Source organism: Pelophylax lessonae (genome assembly GCF_965119305.1).
Source record: "Pelophylax lessonae genome assembly, chromosome: 3".
NCBI classification, from domain to species: Eukaryota; Metazoa; Chordata; class Amphibia; order Anura; family Ranidae; genus Pelophylax; species Pelophylax lessonae.
The window spans coordinates 142993011-143015179 of record NC_138770.1 but is presented as its reverse complement, the minus strand read 5'-3'; positions in this window follow the sequence as shown (position 1 = coordinate 143015179).

Below are 22169 nucleotides of genomic sequence, written 5' to 3'. Positions count from 1 at the left end.
ATGTGATGCGAGGACCTGAAGCATTGACAACCTCTCTGGCTCTTCTTGTCTGATGTAGGGATTTTTAGCTATCTGCAGTATTGTTTTGTTTCATAGGTAACTGTTGTATACAAATGTTTGCTTTTTTTTTTCTTTCTTTTTTTTTTAAGTAAAAGTTTGTTTGACCCAAATAAAGGATTGTGGCCAAGCATGTTTCCACTACATTGGTTTCCAGTCTCCTTTTCTGCTAAAAATGATTTCCTTCCAGGTTGGTGGATGGGTACTTGGTGGATGGGTACAGGGTGGAGATTTGTCACATAGGTGGTGAAGGGAAGATCATGTAAGCTCCAATACAGACTGCTATGCAGCTTACAGAGGGCAGGTGTGAAAGTGACAGGTCCTCTTTAAATTTCACATAAAATTGTTCATTGTAAGCATGAAAAAAACACCCTAAAGCCAACAATACATAATTTGCTCATTCAAGAAACGTGTCATGATAAGTAATACAATGTAAAAAACACATACAGTATATAGTCCCACTATTTGTGATATATCCTCAAGTGAAGTTCTTGGTGCAATGTGTGCAGCCAAAGGAACACCATTCACCACGGTTAGAAAACTAACTAACTTAAGCCTAGTACACACGCAACGAATTTCTGCCGACCGGCCGTCCATTTTTTGTCCAGAGTGGTGTTTTGTTGGTTGGAATGTGCCTAGACTGCACACGAATTTTCCCGCACGACAAAATTCTACTTCAGAAGTGATGTCATGTGTTGGTTTGCTTTCTTTGTGTTCTTTCTTCTCTGAGCATGCCTAGTCTTGCTCATAAGATTTTTCCCTGTCGAAATCTGTACTGACTGCACGAAAATCGGACGTGTTTTGACGGAGGACAAAAATTTTATAGCCTGCACACCAGATTTTTTTCGGCTGAAAAGTCAGAGTCGGTTGTTGGAAGCATCATACTAACAATCCGAAAATCGGCAGATCGGTCGTCGGACGAAAATTCCCGGCCGAATTTCGCCTCGTGTGTACGGGCCTTAAATGGAGTTGACTTTTTAATTACGAAAGGCCAAATGATGCTCTAAATTGGTAATGGGATCTGCCACATCTAATTCAAACAGGGCAGCTCATCTAAGAACTTACTCCAGCAGCGAGGGGCTACTGATCTCACCCTGCCAGAAAAAAACAAAAAGCAAAGCCAATTGTGTAATACTGTTTTTATTACACATTTACATAGGTAGAAGAAAAGTTGCTTACATATATAGAGTGTATAACAGCATTATGAAACAGCATTCATAAGAGCACCTGACGAGAAAAAATCATTCAAAGTCACATGCCTGATGGGTCCCTGGGCAAAGTAATGCACTGTGGCCCCTACCAGCCTGCCCCAATTTACACATCTACTCTCAAGAATTAAAATATAAAAAGTTGATAGAATGAAACATACACTATATTGTCAAAAGTATTGGGACACCTGCCTTTACACGCACAAGAACTTTAACTTTTTACACTGGTGCCTAGGACTCTGTGCAAGCAAGTCAAGTTCCTCCACCCCAAACTCGCTCATCCATGGCTTTATGGACTTTGCTTTGTGCACTGGTGCGCAGTCACGTTGGAACAGGAAAGGGCCATCCCAAACTGTTCCCACAAAGTTGGAAGCATGAAATTGTCCAAAATTCCTTGGTATGCTGACACCCTAAGAGTTCCCTTCGCTGGAACTAAGAGGCCAAGCCCAACTAAAAAAACAACCCCACACCATAATCCCCCCTCCACCAAATGATTTGGACCAGTACACAAAGCAAGGTCTATAAAGACATGGATGAGCGGGTTTGGGGTGGAGAAACTTTCCTGGCCTGCCCAGAGTCCTGACCTCAATCTGATAGAACACCTTTGGGATGAATCAGAGCAGAGACTAAGAGCCAGGCCTTCTCGTCTTGTGGACAGCCTTCCTAGAAGAGTTGAAGCTGTTATAGCTATTGAACTCTACGGACTAAGACTGGGAAAGTTCATGGGCGTCTAAAAGCAGGTGTCCCCAATACTTTTGACAATATAGTGTTTTTTTAGTACTTTTGATAAAATAGATTTTAAACAATAAGAAAACATACCAAAATTCAAGATCAGCAGCGCATGTAGCTCTCCATTGCAAATGGTGGTCATGGTCAGGTTAGGCCTGACAGTGGGAATGGCTTAGGCTGGGTTCACACTAGTGCAAATTGGATGCAGGTTTCCCCGCATCCAGTTCGCATGACAGGAGAGTGTGCCCGGCTCTGAATGAAGCTGGTTCACACATCTCTGTGGCAGCTGCGGAATGGATTGCGTCTTTGGCTCAGTTTCAGGTTCAAATTCAGGCAAAAGTTTGGGATGCACAGGACCCATTCTGTGAGCCGCATCCTTTAATAAAGTGTGAACCCAGTCTCAAAGGGGGATGATTAAACAGAACCTGATCCTCAATCCTTACTGTATACCAAAGTCCTTGTACCCGCAAAATAGTCCTTATTACTGTGACGCAAGTGACAGTCTCACAGACACACATAAACCTCAGTACAAAGGATCAACAAAAAAAACTATTAAAGCTTTGCTTTTCAGATGCTGTTTGGCACACAAAAAGATATCATTTTGTCTGACTCAGCCTACCTTAAAGTATAACTTTATTAAAACCAGAACTTTTGAGAGAATGAATACTTTGGTCAAGGCTTTGTAATGTATAATATATAGAGAGTGCAGGAGTCAGGAGTAAAGATGCCAATAGAGTAATCTTTTTTTTTTTTGTTTAGTCAGTAGGCCGGAAAAAAATAAAAAATAAAAAAGGGATTCCTTCATCCAAGCCCACAACAGCACTTCCCCTAGTTCTGGCTCTGATGGGCCCCATGTACACTTGGGGCCCCTGGGCACTGTCCTGGGGTGCCCATGCCCAACATCCCTTACAAAGATTGAAGAAGCCAGGCAGAAAATTTATGCTGACCTGTGGCGGGATCCATTTAGAAATTGTTCAGTTATCCAGGCAGCTGGCCAGGCTGGCTGTGAAAGTATAATAGCCACAGTGGGAGATTCATCCATCCACGTGTATGGCCAGCTTTCTACTAGTAAGTGCCGGTTCACATTTCTGCGATCGCAGAGACCGCATGTAATTCGGAGCACACTGCTCCTAAAATTACATGCGATCTCTGTGCGGTGCAAATTTAGCCATACAGTTTGTATGGCTGAATTCGCACCGCAATCGCACCCAGCTTGCACAGGACCCTTTTTTTGGTCCACAGCAGAATCGGATAGCATGGTGGTTCACACTAGTGCGATCCGATTCTGTGAGAACTTTCAGATAATAGTGTCACTGGTGGCGACTAACTAGCAACATGATCTTAAAAAAAGATCACTCTTCAGTTCTTATGGAATTGCTCCTCACAGGGTCAAACTCTGCCCGTAAGAGAGACATGGCATCCAAGATACATTGTTGGGGGCGAGGGGTAAGTTGTGGGGGGGGGGGCAGCCTTTTGGTGGTCTGTAAAAGCATCTGGTTGGCTGTAGAGCCACCTAATCACTTTCATCTGACAGCCAACAGTCGACTCATAATATATACACACAGCTACAGCAGCTAGGAGTTTGTGTAAACCCCCAACGCCACCAGCATAAGCCATACATCCATGGCAGTAAAGAGGGTTAAAGTGACTCCATCACTAAAATCAAAGTTTAAATAAAAGCTGTACCTGCTGGCACCATAATGATGACTAAAGGCAGAAAAAAGAAAAAAATAACAGTCATTAGCTTGTCAGCTCTTACCGCACACAGAGAGCAAAGCGCCAGGCTCATTTGAGGTGAATGTTCAGCAAAAACATTTTTGTTAAAATTAGAGAAAGTGGAGAAAGGCTAGAAAAAAAAATCAAAGAACCAAACAAAAATTGAAATGTTATACATAGAAAGTTTGCAGCTTAAAGTGATTGTAAAACTATTTTTCCTGGCAGACTTCCATGGCAGCAGTCGTTCCTACCCCATAAGATCCCACTCCCATATATTTTCAGGCTGAGCCTAAGACTGTGTTCCTTTTTTGTCCTCCTCACTCATAAGAACCATTTTGTATGAAGTTTCCTACCTTTTGGAAGATGTGGTGACTGGGGTCTCATGCGAGACAGCAGTGCGGATATTGGGAGCATCCTGTGGTGTCCAGAAGTTCTAGGATGGCTCAGGTAAGAAACAACTATAGGTGTCCCTGGGGAATTTGAGTGGAAGGGCTGGAGATGGTAAGTGTAGTAATGAAAGGTATAGAACAGAATATATAAAATTTCAACATTTATTGATTTATATTAAAATTCAACAAAATACAAAAAATAACATATTTAGACTTTAAAATAACATTCCATATACATATCCTGATAGGGATAATACATTAGGGGTTCATGAAGCAGGGGAGTGTATCCTCCAACATGTTTCGGAATTTTTGTTCATCTAATTCCTTCTTCAGGGAAGTTTATATACACATAACCGTGCATTCACCACCTGTGTATCCCTAGAGGGAGTATGGAGCAAAAAGCGTCCTTTTAGTTGTCTCCTCACAGAAGGTATACTGCAAAGGTGGCTGTTTGTATGGCAAAGGATACCTTATATTCATGCAGTCTGACTGTGCAGCTCTGTAGTTTGAATGTGCAACAAGTATATGGACTTGAGAGAATACAAGTCCCTCCACACGTTGTCAGGGTATTAATGTTAGTACCGGCGGTTCACTCAAATCCCCAATGGCCATATGCACATTGTGTTCACGAGGAGCACATAGGGCGGATGAGTCCACACCTTGTCAGAAATCCTATGTGAAATGCAGATAACCGATCTCTCTGTGGTGACCCAAAGGTACTGAATCCCACTAAGCTTGAAGCATTTATGTATATTTATCTCCTTTTTCCCCTTATGCTCCACGGCATGGATGGCTCAGGTAGCTACTAAATGCCCAGGTAACAGCAGGGTGGTGAATAGCACAAATGCTCAGAAGATTGACACCTGTAATAAGGGAAGCTCTGCCAAAGGTGAGCAGCTGTGCCAGAATAGATGCCCTGCTAAAAGCAGATGACCTCTAAAGTGTGCCCAGCATGACAGTGTGCTCTGCTGTTCCTGGGATCCGGCTCACCCTGTGGATGCATCAATTGCTCTGCGGACGAGGTCCAGCATATGCGAGTATGTTTGGCTTGAGGTGAGCAGAAGGGACCAGATCAGTGGCGGCCGACGGCAGAGGAGACACACATGAGGCAGCGGCTTCATTTTCACTTACCTGCTCCTGGCTGAGACGTCTCGCGACCGCCGACCACGCTGCTCCTCCTCGCTCTGAGTCTGACGGCGGGCGGGAACCGGGAAGGTGAGTGAGTCAGAATGACTGACGCACGTACCGCCCCCACGACAACGTCAGATGGGAGTCCTGAATGATTGGTCCAGGCTGGAGTCTGGACCAATCACAGGACTAGGAGTGTAGAAGTGGGGAGTGTCGGGGGGCATTGCTCTGCGCCCCGATGACACCCAGAACGGCGCCTCTGCCTGGCAGAACGTGGGATGCCAAAGCCCACCCCCCCATAGACTGCAATAGGTCCAGCAGCCCTAATGGCCTTTAAAAGGTAATTTTTTTTTTTCCTTGATGATACTGATTGGGGGGCGCCCCCTATAGACCAGCCGCCACTGGACCAGATACCATGCGGGCTGCTAGGGAGTAACTCCACTTATGTTAGAAAAGAAAAATAATTATTCAAAATGCAAACATATGGAGATGTCTATGCTGTGATGTGCATTGTAGCATTTTTATCAAAGTTTGGGGTTGCTTTCTGTCCTGAACAAATATCTGTTTGTTTTAGCAAGGTTTTTCTTTCTGTTGGAGTCTCTGTCTAATGAAATCACCTGTGTGGAGAAGTCTGCTGTGATAGTATTCCTTTAGCAGTGGTTAACCCCTTAGGGGTTTTCTCTCACCTAGCAAACAAACAACAGTTACTTTGTCTACCTGAACAGCTTAACCACTTAAGCCCCAGAGGATCTGGCTGCTCAAAGACCAGGCCCTATATTGCGATTCGGCACTGTGTGAATTTAACGGACAATTGCGCGGACGTGCGACACTGTACCCAAATGAAATTGACGTCCTTTTTTTCCCATAAACAGAGCTTTCTTTTGGTGGTATTACGCTATAAACAAAAAAAGAGTGACAATTTTGAAAAAATAACAATATTTTTCAAATTTTTTTATATGAAATTCTCAAAAAAAATGTAAAAATCTAAATTTTTTAACATTTTAGGCCAATTTGTTTTCTGCTATGTATTTTTAGTAAAAAAAAAATTGCAATAAGCATATTGGTTTGAGCAAAAGTTATTGCGTTTACTAACTACGGGAAAGATATATGTAATTTTTATTGTTTTTTTTTTAAACTAGTAATGGCGGCGATCTGCGATTTATTTATTTTTTTTGCGGGACTGCGACATTGCGGCGGACAGATCGGACCCCTGACTGCCATTTTTGACACTTTTGGGGGTACCAGTTACATTACTACAGTAATCAGTGCTATACATATTCACTGTTACTGTAAAAATGACACTGGCAGGGAAGGAGTTAACTTTACTGGTGATCAAGGGGTTAAGTATGTCCCTAAGGGCGTGATTCTAACTGTGGGGGGCATGGCTTGTGATGTAATCACAGAGACATACGATCCTACATAGCAGGATCACATAGCCTCTGTGATTACTTCAGGGAGAATGACAGACGGCTGTGTTTACATCAGCCGTCTGTCTTTCTCCCTCTCCTGTGGGAGATCGTGAGTGGCCGGCGGCCATTGGAGCCGCCAGTCACACGCGCTGGCTCCCCAGGGAACGAGCGGGGGTGGAAGCGCGGCGCTGGCGGAGCACGCTCGCCCCCTACAGGCTCGAGGGCGAGCGACGTAGTACTACGTCACTTTGCCTGTAAGCGGCTGAGTACCGCAGTAAATAGTCGTTAGGCGGTCGGCAAGTGGTTAAACAGCTTAAATTTTAGCAGCTGCAGTTTGTATTGGGAACGTTATTTAATAAATTACTGCGTGGCTTGAGTAGCAATTGTACATGTTATAATATTTATTTTCTTACCAATGTTGAATTCTCCCTTAGAGCCGGTTCACACTAATCTGACTCAAAGTCGCCCCGACTTTGGGCGACTTTGAAGTCGCCCGTGCAGCGCGACTTCATCGCGGCTTGCAAAGGACTTCTCATAATAGAAGTCAATGCAAGTCGCTCCGACTTCGCCAAAAAATAGTGCAGGACTTGAGTCACTCCGATTACAACGGTTCCATTGCACAGCATTGGGAGCTACTTGTCAGGCGACCAAGTCGCCTTACAAGTCAGAGTAGTGTGAACCGGCTCTTAAAGTTACTGAGATTTGTTTATTTCTGCAACAAGTCCTCTGCAGCCTTATACCTCTGTACTTTGTCTGCTCTATGCAGGAGGGGGGCAGTGTCTCCCTACTGATACTGTTCATGGATTGGCAGCCCTTCTGCAGGTCTCTTAAAGCTAGTGTATAAAAGCTGACTTATGGACTCTTGCTATTAAGCGTCTCCAGATCTACATGTATTATGCACACCATAAACTGGGCCTTTGCTGCTCATGCCTTGGCTGGTAAAATACTGTATGTATTTCCTGTCTTGTTCAGGCATCCAGGTTGCTAGATGACAGCAACCATCAGGTTGCTACGGGTAGTCAAGACACTCTGAAGGAGTCTGTTACAACTATCCCTGTTCAAGGATTCTCTACTCTGACAATGTAAAGCTTTTCCTTGAGGGACCAGTCCATTGGCCATTTACCTCTCTTCAAACAATTCCTAAAAGGAATATGCAGCTGAGGAAGATCTTTAAGTTTTTTTTTTTTTTTATAACTCCTATTGTAGGCTGCTAGGATGCCTAAAATGGCAGAGATACCTGCAATGCAATTAGCACTTCCAAAGGAGTGCATTGCCTTTTTTGCTATGATGTTTAAGCTAGAAGGTCATGGGAGAGTAGGCAGTGTATACTCCTTCCTTAATTAAATCATACTTTAGGTCCGGTTCACACTGATGCGATGCGGGAAGGCTGCAAACTCGCAGCCTGTTCCCGCATCGCACACGCACCCAAGGCAGTTCACACTGCCATATGCGATACGCTGTGGGTGTCAATGTAATCTTAACGACACCCCCAGTTTGATCGCATATCGCAGTGCGATCGTGCAGTTCGCACAGGATCGGATCGCACAAGTGTGAACCGCTGTGCGATCCGATCCTGATGCGGCTGCAAAAATGCCTCCTGTGCGTGTTTGCTGCAGGAGCGATGCGAATTTAGCCATACAGTTTGTATGGCTAAACTCGCACTGCACAGCTGATCGCATGTAATGTCGGAGCAGTGCGCTCCGACATTACATGCGAACCCCGCACACGCACAAGTGTGAACCGGGGCTTAACAATAAATATTAAATAAAGAATGCAGACACCAAAAATGTGGAATAATCCGGCCGCGGCCGTTTATTACTGGTTTAAAACATATTAAATACTCAATAAATATCAATAAATATCATCTTAAAACCAGCCCAGCCACTACGGCTCAGGCTTTATCAAATAAATAAAATTCAATAAAATTTATTAAAACATCCAGTAATAAAACACTTCTCCCCCTTTGTAAAACAAAGGTGACTCACCACGTAATAAAAGCCGCGACAACAGGGGAGGGGGGGTTGGGGAACCTCTTCTGCTGCTGCTCCTGAGGTGAATGAGCCCCTCACAGCTGAGCTCACCTATTTATATCCTAACTTCCCGCCTAGATTCTCCTCAGAGCTCCCCGCGCCACTGCAGGTGCAGTCACCTGCAGCTACACATGACTCTTTACCTCAGGTACCTCATCCCGTCTTTTTTCCCTGAGGAAAAAACCCGGGAAGACCTAATCACCTGAAACTGATCTTTGTTAATTCTAACTTTCCCCGCCACTTCTCCCATGTGGAAAAGGGGGCATATAAAATGCCTACCCTTTTCCTTTCATGGGAGAGTAGGCAGTGTATACTCCTTCCTTAATTAAATCATACTTTAACAATAAATATTAAATAAAGAATGCAGACACCAAAAATGTGGAATAATCTGGCCGCGGTCGTTTATTACTGGTTTAAAACATATTAAATACTCAATAAATATCATCTTAAAACCAGCCCAGCCACTACGGCTCAGGCTTTATCAAATAAATAAAATTCAATAAAATTTATTAAAACATCCACAGGACAAAAGGGGAAATGATACCCTTCTGTCACCATCCACAACCGCGGCCAATTCAATACTGGTTGCCAAGTCTGCATTAAAAATGTTGAGCCCAATATTGGATAAATGGACTCCATCATATCTATACAATGCTTCAATCCCCCCTTCCAATTTTGTATGTCTAAAACTATAAACTCCTACTTGCCTAAGAAGCTTAGACAAAGCCCTATTGATTCTCTTTCTGATTTTTTCAAAAGGCCGCAGAGAAGGGGAGTTAAGCCACCTAAGCCTCTGCACAATTTCTGAAAAAATCACAGTAGTTTTAGGAGATGACAATTTAAAATACACAAGTCATTCCTAATCCTGAAAATTAACTCCAAAGTTTTAATTTGCCCTATGTCATTACCTCCCAGATGAATTAACAACACATCTGGGGGGGTACACCTGATGAATCCTGCATAGTTCCAAACCTAGATCCTCCCACAACATTCCCCTCCTACCACACCAAAAAACCTTGAATTCTTCAGGATTCAGTCCCAAATTCTCAGAATAAATTCTGGATCTTGGTCTTTGTTGGGCCCAGTGAATAAAAAAATGGTCGACTATCCATACCACCCTGACAGGACCTAAAATAAATCATATAATAGCATTAGGGCGCACATACAACTTATAGCAATTTGAATTCCATCTACCCATTTTCTTTATTGCCTTAGCATCAAAACCCAAAACTGATGCTTCCGTAGCTGCCCCAATCCTAAATGAGTGTGAAGTTAGCTTAACATCCTTCAAACCCAAACTAGCCACACACAACTTAAGAACTTTATTGAATTGATACTTAGTAAGCGGGGGGCCAGAAACATGTATGAAGAAAGGGGAATTTGTATCAATGGGTCTTATTTTCAAAAATTCATTTAATAAATTAACCGGACAAATTTTTGAGCCCTGAAAGACATTTAAATTCACCCAGGACCCTCTACTCAGCTGATCAGTCTTTGATCTTCTAATGAACAATTTCATAGAACTTGGAAAAACTTGCACATCTTCAAATTGTAAATCAATAATCTCAGAAATTCTGAGAGCTGCAAAAAATGCCAAAGAAAAGGCAGCTCTAAACATTGTAGCTTCAAAACTTGAGAAACATACCTTCCGTGTAACTTCACAAATACTACCTAATATTTGTGGAGTTATTGGATTTCTCACATCCTTCTTAAACGTTCTTTTTCTATAAACCTTTAAAGCCTGCTTAACTGAAATGAAGGAGTTACAAGGTGGAATATTATTTAATTTGAAGAAAAAAGACACACCTGCTAAAATCTTTATCACATGAGCATAAGAATAATCATTCCTAAACAATGACTCTAAAAACTTTAACACTAAACCCTCTGAAAATTCTTCCTCATTCTTTTTGTACTCAAGAAGGACCGCCACATCCCCCAGGCAGATTGATATCCCACCCAGGTGGAATGTGCCCCTGAATTCTTGATCATTGCAGGGACTAGATTCAAATCAAGGTCCATAATTTTTCTGGACAAGTGCTGCCATTCAGATCCGCCTCCGGGTGCAGTTGAATGAATTTTTTCATCTGGAAACGAGATAAGGCATCCGCCATGTCATTGTCTTTACCTGCCACATGTTTTGCTTTCAGCCAAATATTCAACGACAAACATTTAAAAATCATGTACCTTAGATAGACAATGACAGGCGGAGACCTGGATGATAAACAGTTTATGGCATATAATACACCCTTGTTGTCTGTCCTGACTAATATGCTCTTATTCCTGAACTGCTCCCCCCATATCTCTAAAGCTACTATAATTGGGAATAGTTCCAGCAGGACTATGTTTTTCAATAAACCTCTCACTTTCCAGCTGGGATCCCAACTACCGGCACACCAGTGTGTCTGCCAGATAGCTGCAAACCCAGCTGATCCTGCAGAATCTGTAAACAACATGAAGTCACTGTCCAAAATAAACTCCTCCTGCCAAACCGCCCTTCCATTGAAATTTAACAGGAATTGTAACCATACTAGCAAGTCTTCTCTCATGTCACTAGACACTCTTATGTGAGAAAATGGAGATTTTAGACCAGAAATTGACATGTATAACCTCCTAGAAAAGGCCTTGCCAATTGGCATGACCCTGGAGGTGAATGCTAGCAATCCCAACAAAGACTGCATCTCATGCAAACACACTTTCTTTCTCTTTACTATTCTCAATATGCTGTCCTTAAGCTTTTCTATTTTCTCCAGTGGTAACCTAAATTCCATTTCTTCAGTGTCTATCATGATCCCTAGGAAGTCCAAACAAGTATTTGGACCCATAGTCTTTTCTTTTGCCAATGGGATACCAAAACGCCCACAGATATTAAAAAACATTTCCAAAAGATATAAGCAATCATCAGTGCCATGCTTTCCAAAAAATAAAAAATCATCTAAGTAATGGATGATACTGTCCTTACCCGACTCTTGCACTGTGACCCATTGCAGAAAAGAAGCAAATGTCTCAAAATACCTGCAGGAAATTGAGCACCCCATTGGCAAGCACATGTCAAAATAGAATTCCCCATTTAAGGAAAAACCAAGGGAACTAAAACAACTGGGGTGAACTGGTAATAGTCTAAAAGCAGATTTTATATCTGCTTTTGCTAGAAATGTTCCTACCCCCAACCGTCTCAACACCACCAGAGCATCCTCAAATGATGAATATTCTACTGATGCAATACTCTCATTGATTTGATCATTAAGAGACCCACCCTTGGGAAATGATAAGTGATGAATTAATCTAAAAGATCCAGGCTCCTTTTTTGGAACAATCCCCAAAGGAGAGATCCTGAAATTTGCAAAAGGGGGGTCCCTAAATGGTCCTGCTATCCTACCTTCCTGAATTTCTTTGTTCACCTTTCTTATGACAATATCCAAATATCTATCTACAGACTTCAAATTTCTATAGCATTTGCAACCCAAACCTAAAAACTCAGGAAGACGAAAACCTTCACTAAAACCATTAATTATTAGCTGTGAACTCACCCTGTCTGGGTAGGCCTGTAGATGGGGGTACATTTCTGCTAATCTCACTGGGGACTGTGCTGTTCTGAAGGTTAACCTGTTGCTGGTTGGTCCCAGCCATTTTTTTAAAACATTTTGACACCGGGTGTGCCCCTGAACAAAAGGCACACTCGTGCCTATACTTGCATGCTCCAGCCCATCTACACTGGCTCTCATTGAAATTGAAGCATATACCTTTATGAAAATTATTAGTATTACTCTGACTGCTAACATTCTGTCTAATTAAAGGCTGTCTCTGAGGGACAAAAAGGTTAAGCCATAATCCTATGTCCTTTTCCCCCCACTTTAGGTTCTTATGTATGGAAACTTTCTGTCTAAAGGACTTGTCATATGAGAACCATGCAGAACTACCAAAGTTCCTATATGCTTCTAATATGATGTCTAAATGTCTAAAAAGACCTACACTCCTCTCAGGATAACGTTCACATAAAACAGAAGCATAAATTAAATAAGCTTGAAGCCAATTATTAAAGCTTTTTGTAACTGGTCTTCTCCTATCCTCCTCGTTTTTTTCCTCCTTCTTATCAGCCTTGTAAAGGAATTCCTTAGCAGAGGGGAGTAATGATAAAATATCTATGAACTCCCCCCTCCAAATCCTCTCCTTCACTGCTGATGCAAGGTGGAAACCTAGAGGAGAAACTTCAAAAGCTAAAACTTCCTTAACACAAGTTTCAGGAACATTTACTACACTATTTTCTAAAACAGAAACATCATTAACAGTATTTACATTTAATGTGCTATCTGTATTTTGGCCACAAGATGGAGGCCATACCTCAGCAATTGTCCTTTCTTGACTAACCTGTCTATTACTAATTACATCAACCTCTCTAGCTAACTTATTAACTACCTCAACTCAATTTGACAGGATAGCCATGCTATTTGACTCACCCTGTCCCACATCTCTCTGTTCGCTGGATGGACCTGCCGCACCGATGACTGGGATGGCTCGACACTCCTCACGGATGTCCTCTTCCTCTTCTTCCTGGCGATACTCTGGACGCCCTGCTGCGCCTTCCATCGCTCTCGGGGACTTCCTCCGGTGTCCGGACCCACTTCTCTGTTCTCCTCCCGCACTTCTTCTGTCCGGTGGGCTCCCGGAATCTTCGCGCCTGCGCACCGGGATGCGACCGGCACCCCTTGCCGGAACTGACTTCACCGGCGACGGCGAATGACGCCGGACCGGCATCCTCTTTCTCTTCGTTCTTCCGCCGGAGATGACGCTGCTGCCTTCACTACGACCCGGCTCCACTTCCCGCTGCTTCGACCTCCCTTCAGCTCCAGATGCTCCGGTAAGCACAGGGGCTTCAGCCACTTCCACGGCCGGTGCGGCTCCCACCGGAGACTCTTGACTCGACGCTCTCGGCATATTCAGGCAAGTACGGATCCAATCTTCACCTCCAGCTTCACCTGCCCTTTCAATTAATTGCCTCAGAAGGCTCATTTTCTTCCCGGGGGCGAGTATTTTTTCTTCCAAGCAGACTACTGGAACCTCTTCTGCTGCTGCTCCTGAGGTGAATGAGCCCCTCACAGCTGAGCTCACCTATTTATATCCTAACTTCCTGCCTAGATTCTCCTCAGAGCTCCCCGCGCCACTGCAGGCGCATCCCAGTCACCTGCAGCTACACGTGACTCTTTACCTCAGGTACCTCATCCCGCCTTTTTTCCTTGAGGAAAAAACCTGGGAAGACCTAATGACCTGAAACTGACCTTTCTTAATTGTAACTTTCCCCGCCACTTCTCCCATGTGGAAAAGGGGCACATAAAATGCCTACCCTTTTCCTTTCATTCTTCAAGAGAGATGCAAATTGAACAGAAGGACAGAGCAGCAGAATGTCTTAGTGGTCAACATATTGCAGTACTGGGTTGCTCAAGTTCAAACCCCAACAAGGACACTTCTACCTGCACTGCAGGATGTCAGCTTAAGGCACTTATGGGGAAGAGATTTTTCAGCATAATGAGTTGCCTGTTTGGTTGATTTGGCCTTCATCAGCTTAGCCATATACATGGAGTTGTCATTGGAGGATGCTGTGTCCTTCAGGGGTATACTCATTCAGGATGATTGGTTGTGTCCTTGGGGGGGTGTAGCGTCTTCTGGTGATAGCCTTGTGAGTAACTTGTCCCTAAGGGGTATATCTGTCTGCAGTTGCAGCCTGGGAGCCTGCCTTAACCCTTGCCTCCCTTCCAATGCAAAGGAAGTTGGGGTGAAGAATATTCTATCCTAAATATAAATTATGATAAGTGTGACAATCTGGTCTGCATTGCAAAAGTTTATTCTGCTCCTTCAAGGGCTAGCTTTATCTTGATGGCAAATAGCTGGAGATGATTCTACAAGTAGAACAGTCTTGTCTGCATTGCCAGAGTCTAAACAATGCCCTTCAAGGGCTAGCTTCATTTGATGACAAATAGCTGGGAATAATTCTACAAGTGGGACAATCATCTCTGCATTGCAAGAGCCTAGCAGTCCCCTTCAAGGGCTAGCTTTATTTGACAGCAAATAGCTGGGAATAATTCTACAAGTAGGACAACCTTCTCTTCATTGTGAGAGACTAAACAGTCCCTTTCAAGGGCTAGCCTCATTTGACAGCCAAGAGCTGTGTTTAGTCTGGCCTCCTTCCCTCAGAGTACATGTTTGCTGAAAGAAAGAAGAATGCAGTTCAAGAGTCAGTGTCTAATTCCAAAAGTTTGCTCTTGAAGTTCCGGCCTGGAGTCCAGAAAGAATTTATGAGAGAGAGAGAATCCTCAACCAAGTAGTCACCAAAGAGCTCCACTTCTGGGGGAAAGGTTGCTTACTGGCCTTTTTCATATTTGTGCCACCTACAGCTGCAAGAAAAAGTATGTGAACCCTTTGGAATGATATGAATTTCTGCACAAATTGGTCATAAAATGTGATCTGATCATCATCTAAGTCACAACAATAGACAATCACAGTCTGCTTAAACTAAAAACACACAAAGAATGAAATGTTGCCATGTTTTTATTGAACACACCATGTAAACATTCACAGTGCAGGTGGAAAAATTATGTGAACCCCTAGACTAATGATATCTCCAAGAGCTAATTGGAGTGAGATGTCAGCCAACTTGAGTCCAATCAATGAGATGAGATTGGAGGTGTTGGTTACAGCTACCCTGCCCTATAAAAAACACACACCAGTTCTGGGTTTGCTTTTCACAAGAAGCATTGCCTGATGTGAATGATGCCTCGCACAAAAGAGCTCTCAGAAGACCTAAGGTTCAGAATTGTTGACTTGCATAAAGCTGGAAAGGGTTATAAAAGTATCTGCAAAAGCCTTGCTGTTCATCAGTCCACGGTAAGACAAATTGTCTATAAATGGAGAAAGTTCAGCACTGCTGCTACTCTCCCTAGGAGCGGCCGTCCTGTAAAGATGACTGCAAGAGCACAGCGCAGACTGCTCAATGAGGTGAAGAAGAATCCTAGAGTGTCAGCTAAAGACTTACAAAAGTCACTGGCAAATGCTAACATCCCTTTTAGTGAATCTACAATACGTAAAACACTAAACAAGAATGGATTTCATGGGAGGATACCACAGAGGAAGCCACTGCTGTCCAAACAAAACATTGCTGCACATTTACAGTTTGCACAAGAGCACCTGGATGTTCCACAGCAGTACTGGCAAAATATTCTGTGGACAGATGAAACCAAAGTTGAGTTGTTTGGAAGAAACACACAACACTATGTGTGGTGAAAAAGAGGCACAGCACGCCAACATCAAAATCTCATCCCAACTGTGAAGTATGGTGGTGGGGGCATCATGGTTTGGGGCTGCTTTGCTGCATCAGGGCCTGGACGGATTGCTATCATCAAAAGAAAAATGAATTCCCAAGTTTATCAAGACATTTTGCAGGAGAACTTAAGGCCATCTGTCTACCAGCTGAAGCTCAACAGAAGATGGGTGTTGCAACAGGACAATGACCCAAAGCATAGAAGTAAATCAACAACAGAATGGCTTAAACAGAAGAAAATACGCCTTCTGAAGTGACCCAGTCAGAGTCCTGACCTCAACCCAATTGAGATGCTGTGGCATGACCTCAAGAAAGCAATTCACACCAGACATCCCAAGAATATTGCTGAACTAAAACAGTTCTGTAAAGAGGAATGGTCAAGAATTACTCCTGACTGTTGTGCACGTCTGATCTGCAACTACAGGAAACGTTTGGTTGAAGTTATTGCTGCCAAAGGAGGTTCAACCAGTTATTAAATCCACTTACTTTTTCCACCTGCACTGTGAATGTTTACATGCTGTGTTCAATAAAAACATGGCAACATTTCATTTTGTGTGTGTTTTTAGTTAAAGCAGACTGTGATTGTCTATTGTTGTGACTTAGATGATGATCAGATCACATTTTATGACCAATTTGTGCAGAAATCCGTATCATTCCGAAGGGTTCACGTACTTTTTCTTGCAGCTGTAAGTGTAATTTCTGTCTGCTGTTTCATTCCTCTGCTATCCGCATGAGTCACTTCTGACAAGTTCTCCTGACACCAAAAGAAAAATGGTGACAGGGGAGGGATCTCCAGCAGGCTGACAGTCTCAGCTCTGTTCCTGTGTGCTATATGAATGGGGGAGTGCCCCTTCCCTCCAATCAGCTTTAAGAGCTCTCCTCACTTGCACTCTGCAGAATGTAATTTCAGCTCTCAGCAACCTTTTTTCTGAACTCTCAGAGAAGTTTTGTTAATTCAGCACTTTGAACGGATGTAGAGAAGAGAGGGCTGAAGATAAACAGGTAAAACCTATGTAGAAGGATTTGTATCATCTCTTTTTTATCACCTGAGGCCAGTCACTTTACTGGGTATATGTAAAGGATTTACTACCACTTTAATTCGGAGCATGCATTAGGGTAAAAAACGTTCTGCCTTTAAAACCACTTTAAAGCCCAATCCAGGCAAAAACTAAACGTGCATCAATGATCTTACTCCTCGGTCTTAATGCCAAACACCTTATGCCGATAAGGGACATCTGTAGATAAAAACAAGCTGCGCAACTCTGACTAAAGTTGAATAGTGCCCTTGTTACAGGTAAAGTCCATTCACTTTAGGGTGACAAGACGTCCCTGGTTTCCAACGACAGCCCCCAGACTGAGCACACTGCTGTCCCCAGACAAAGTATAGTCTGTCCCTCGTTTTGTCCCCAGATTAGATTTGAACAGAGGCCTGGGCATTTTCAGACAGTCAGTGCAGAATTAAAAATTCTGAATTGCACACTTCCCCGCTTTGCCGCTCCTACTAGCTTGGGGGGGGGGTATGTGGGGTTGTATTTTTTCCATTATCTGTGCCTCTTTCTAATAATCGTGTGCTGGTCGGAGAGGAGGAACTATTCTTCAGTTTTGGGCGCATGCCCATTCCACTCCCACTCACATGTTCTTCTACCTTGGCTCAAGTCAAGCCAGCTGTCTATCTCCTTGCCTTCCTTCGCTCAGCTCTGCTCCCCACCCAGTAGTAGCTGGGGCCCAGAGAGTGAGACCTGAGAGGCAGGCGGTGACGGTGACAGGCAGAGAGAGGCAGCTGAGTGAGCTGACAGTGTCCAGCAGCAGGAACAGAGGGGAAGCTGATCCCATCGTGGGGCTGCCAGCGCCTTAAAGGCTTCAACCCAGGTGTGCTTTGAGGGCGTCTCTGAAAAGACTACACTGTGTGTCTCTCTGGCATCATGGATGGTATCATAACTCACAGGCAGCAGGCACTCTATCATGGCTGAGGCTGGCAGTGCACTGTCACAGTGTGTCCCATAACATGGCTGCTTATTGGTCATAATTTAACAAAATAAGCACCCAGCGGGCATGTCATGTGACACACTGTGACAGAGCCATCCAGAGCCATGACTGAGTGCCTGCTGCCTGTAAGTCATCATATTGTTGATGATCTTAACCAGTTGCCAACCGCCCATTAGCAGATTTACTGCTACAGGATGGTCGCGGTTCACAGGATCATGTGTGTGTATATATATATATATATATATATATATATTGTGAAAGAAATTAGGTGCGCAGTCCTGAAGTGATGAAAAGTGAAGTGAAAGCAGCACTGAAATTTGAATTAAACGTGAGAAGATGGCAATAAGGAAAACATTACCAAAGTGCGCTAACAAATAATGAACCAAGTATTCAAAAGGTAAATAGATGGTAACCAGATTTAAAAAATCATATACATTCAGTCCAAAACAAAAGTGCAAAAGATTGTGAAAAAGTCTTTCTTTTCAAATTGGAGTGAAGGTAAGGGAGTGTTGGGAGGTGGGTGGGGCCTCGTCCCAAAAAATGATCCAAAGTGATTCTCAGTGGCCTGATATACACCTGTGGACACCCAGTGTTAGGAGTGGACTCTTACCACAATGTGGAGAGATGTGAGCATGTACTCGGTTGTGTCTAGAAGTCCCCAACTGATCAGGCTGGCAGGGATGGCTCTCGGAATGGACCGGAACAATCAGCTGCTTCCAAAGTGGGGGGGGGATCTGTAGGCTTCCAAGCAGGGGGAGATGCCAAGACAGAGCAACCCAGAGAAAAGAAGAGGACTATAGTGCATTACCTTCGACTTTAATGATAAAACGAATAAGGGTACACTTACACATTCCGGACGAACAAACAGCAAATACAGGGCGGTCGCGGGTGTCTGCAGTACAAACCGGGACCTATGACAGCACGGCTGGCTCCCCCCGACGCGTTTCCACTAACAAGTCGGCTTCTGGGATTGGAGCTACAGCCGCGCTGTCCACATCTCTCATTTAAATGTTGGCAAGTGGAGACTTCCGGTGCGAGCTCGGCGGGGACTCGGAAGTGCAATGACGCACTTCCGGTTGCGGAGTTGGCCAATCATAGCATATTCCTCCGAAGACCCGGACGTGCAATGACGCACTTCCGGTTCCGGAGTCGACCTATCATGATCGTAATACTTCAAAGACCCGGAAATGTTACGATATCTTTCCGGATTCTTGTTGGGCCAATTGCAGCGGATGTCAACAAAGCAATTGATAGGTGGTGCTAAAGTGTCCAGAAAAGGAAACGTACTTTACCTAACAATGCATGGACTAGTGGTGCAATGTAAGAAGGCAAGCAGTGTGGCCATGTTTACCTTTCTTAACAGCTAAGAAGAGAATAATTTAATTAAAAGGCAAAAATTATGATTAAAAAATGCTAATCTTCACGGTGAAGGAATTATCTATTGGTGAGAATAAGCAATTTTGGAGGATAAGTTATAAATGGCCACAATTTGGACTAAAAATTAAAAATCCAATGGGTGGACATATTTTAATCAATGTTAAAAAATGGATTTATTTTAAAATTATTAAAAAACTTTTATATGTAAAACAAAATTGTTGGTTAGGATGGATCGCAATGGAAATCTCCAACCGCCAACTGGTATATTTAATAACAATGCATGTATCAAATACCAAATATTCCATATATAAAAATATAAAAGTTGTCTAGAAAATTTTTAAAAAATTTTTTTAAAAAATTATTAAACACCAAATTTAAAAAAAGGAGAATAATAATGAAGGAGGAAAAGATTGGCTGAAAGAGAACAGACTATGAAAGAAAATGTGTATCAATTGTAGGAAGGACTAGTCATTGTTTATATGGGCATTAATGTCCCACTCTACATTCATGCCCCAGGGCTGGTAACACTTTAATTCATGAATCCAAAACGTTTCGCGCCTGGAGATGGTCCTTTTCATATCACTCCCTCTCCAATGGGGGGAGTAGCCTTCAATCACGACAGCTTTCAGTTGTGCATAGTTTTGATTATGACATCTGTCGTGATGGGCTGAGAGGCTGTGTCCAGGGAATCCAATTTGTATGTTGGTAAGATGCTCCCCAATTCTTATACTAGGGGTTCTAATCGTTCTTCCAACATACTGCAATCCACATCCACAAGTAAGGAGATATATAGCTCCCCTACTTTGGCATGTAACAAAGTTTTGGATATCATACTTTTTCTTGGTTACTGTAGAGTTGAAAGTTTTAGTTCTCTGTGTTTTTAACTCTTTACATACCCGGCATTTTTTACAAGGAAAAAAGCCTTTCATATTAGAAAACATTCTAGGGATGGCAGGCTTCTCAACTGGAGTGGGAGCAATCAGGTCTTTCAAATTCCTGGTTCTCTTATATATGATGGGGGGTCTTTCGGGAAGATTTGGTCCTAGGATTCTATCTCCCTTAAGTATATGCCAATACTTCCGGAAAGTCTTGTTAACCCATCTGTATCCAGTGGAGAAGGAGGTAACAAAGGCGTATTCGAATTTAGAAAAGGCGCCAGTTTGTTTAGGTTTAGGGACCACTAGTTCTCTTTGTGGTACATCTTTAACTTGGAGGATGCTTTGTTCCAAAGCTTCTTTTTTGAAACCTTTTTCCAGGAATCTATCCTTCAATATGTCGCTCTGAACCTTGAAGTCGTGAGAGTCCGTACAATTACGGCGGATCCTCCTAAACTGACTGGTGGGGACCGAAGATAGCCAATTTGGGTGGTGGCAGCTATCAAGGGGGATGAACCCGTTCTTATCCGTGGGTTTAAAAAATGTCCTAGTGCCAAACTTACATCCTATCCTATAGATGGTAAGGTCTAGGAAGTTGATGGAGACCTCACTGAACTGGTAGGTGAGGCGAATGCCCCAATCGTTGCAGTTCAGTCGTTCCATAAAGAGTTTGAGGGAAGGGGTGTCACCTTTCCACAGCAGTAGGACATCATCTATATATCTCCTCCATAGGAAGATGTTAGGTTCACGGTTATCATAGATGTTACGGTCCTCCCATAGTGCCATAAACAAATTTGCAAGGCTGGGAGCAAATTTTGCTCCCATCGCCACTCCGGTCTGTTGCAAATAAAAATTCCCACCGTAATAGAAATAATTGTGCTCCATTCCGAACTGTAAGAGCTCCAGAATGAACACTTTTTGTTTGAATGGGAGGTCAAAATGGTTGTCAAGGAAAGTGCTGACAGCTTCATATCCCATTTGGTGAGGTATGATGGTGTACAGGGATGAAACATCCGCTGTAACCATCAATACCTCACCATCTGTCTCCAGGTTGGTGAGTTCCTGGATGCACTGGGAGGTGTCTTTTAGAAATGCGGGGGTTTGCTGCACAAGAGGCTGGAGGAAATGATCCACATACTTACCTATACGTGAGGTGACTGAATCTATCCCACTTATTATTGGTCTACCTGGGGGCTTTATTAAGCTTTTGTGGACCTTGGGTAGATAATAAATAAGTGGGATTCTGGGGGCTAAAGGAACTAGATGTTCTTTTTCTTTTTCATTAAGAATGCCCTCTTCATAACCTCTCAAAATTAAGCGTTCAAGCTTCCTCTTGTATAGGTAAGTAGGATCATTTGGGAGGATCCGGTAAGTCTCACCATCAGACAATAAACGGTCCATCTCCTCCACATAATCATCTTTTTTCAGCAGCACAACCCCACCTCCCTTGTCGGCTGGGCGTATGATTAAATCTTTACGCTCACAAAGTGATTTCACTCCTTCCATCAAATCTTTCTGAGTATGGTGAGAAAATTTAGCTTCATCAAGGTCCTTCAAAACCAAATCCTTGAATACCGTGATGTTACTACTTTTGACACCTTGGGGATTAAAGAGTGAGGCATTTTTTAAATTAGTGTGACTGTAAGGAGAAACTTGATAGCTGGTATAGTTTCTTTCCTTAGCATTTGACAAAAAATGTCTCTTCACATTTAATTTTCTGACATATTTGTGCACATCTATGAATGTGTCAAATTTGTTGATGCCTTTCTTTGGTGCGTATTTCAGGCCTTTGTCTAGGGTTCTTTGTTCTGAATCTGTCAGGGTGACTCCACTTAGGTTGAAGATGCCCTGCCCTTTCATCTTTTCCTTTTTCCTGGAGTCACCTCCCCTGCACCCCCTTGTTTTTTTCTTTTGCCTTTGTTGTGGCCCTTCCCTAAAAAACCCCTCGGTTTTTGG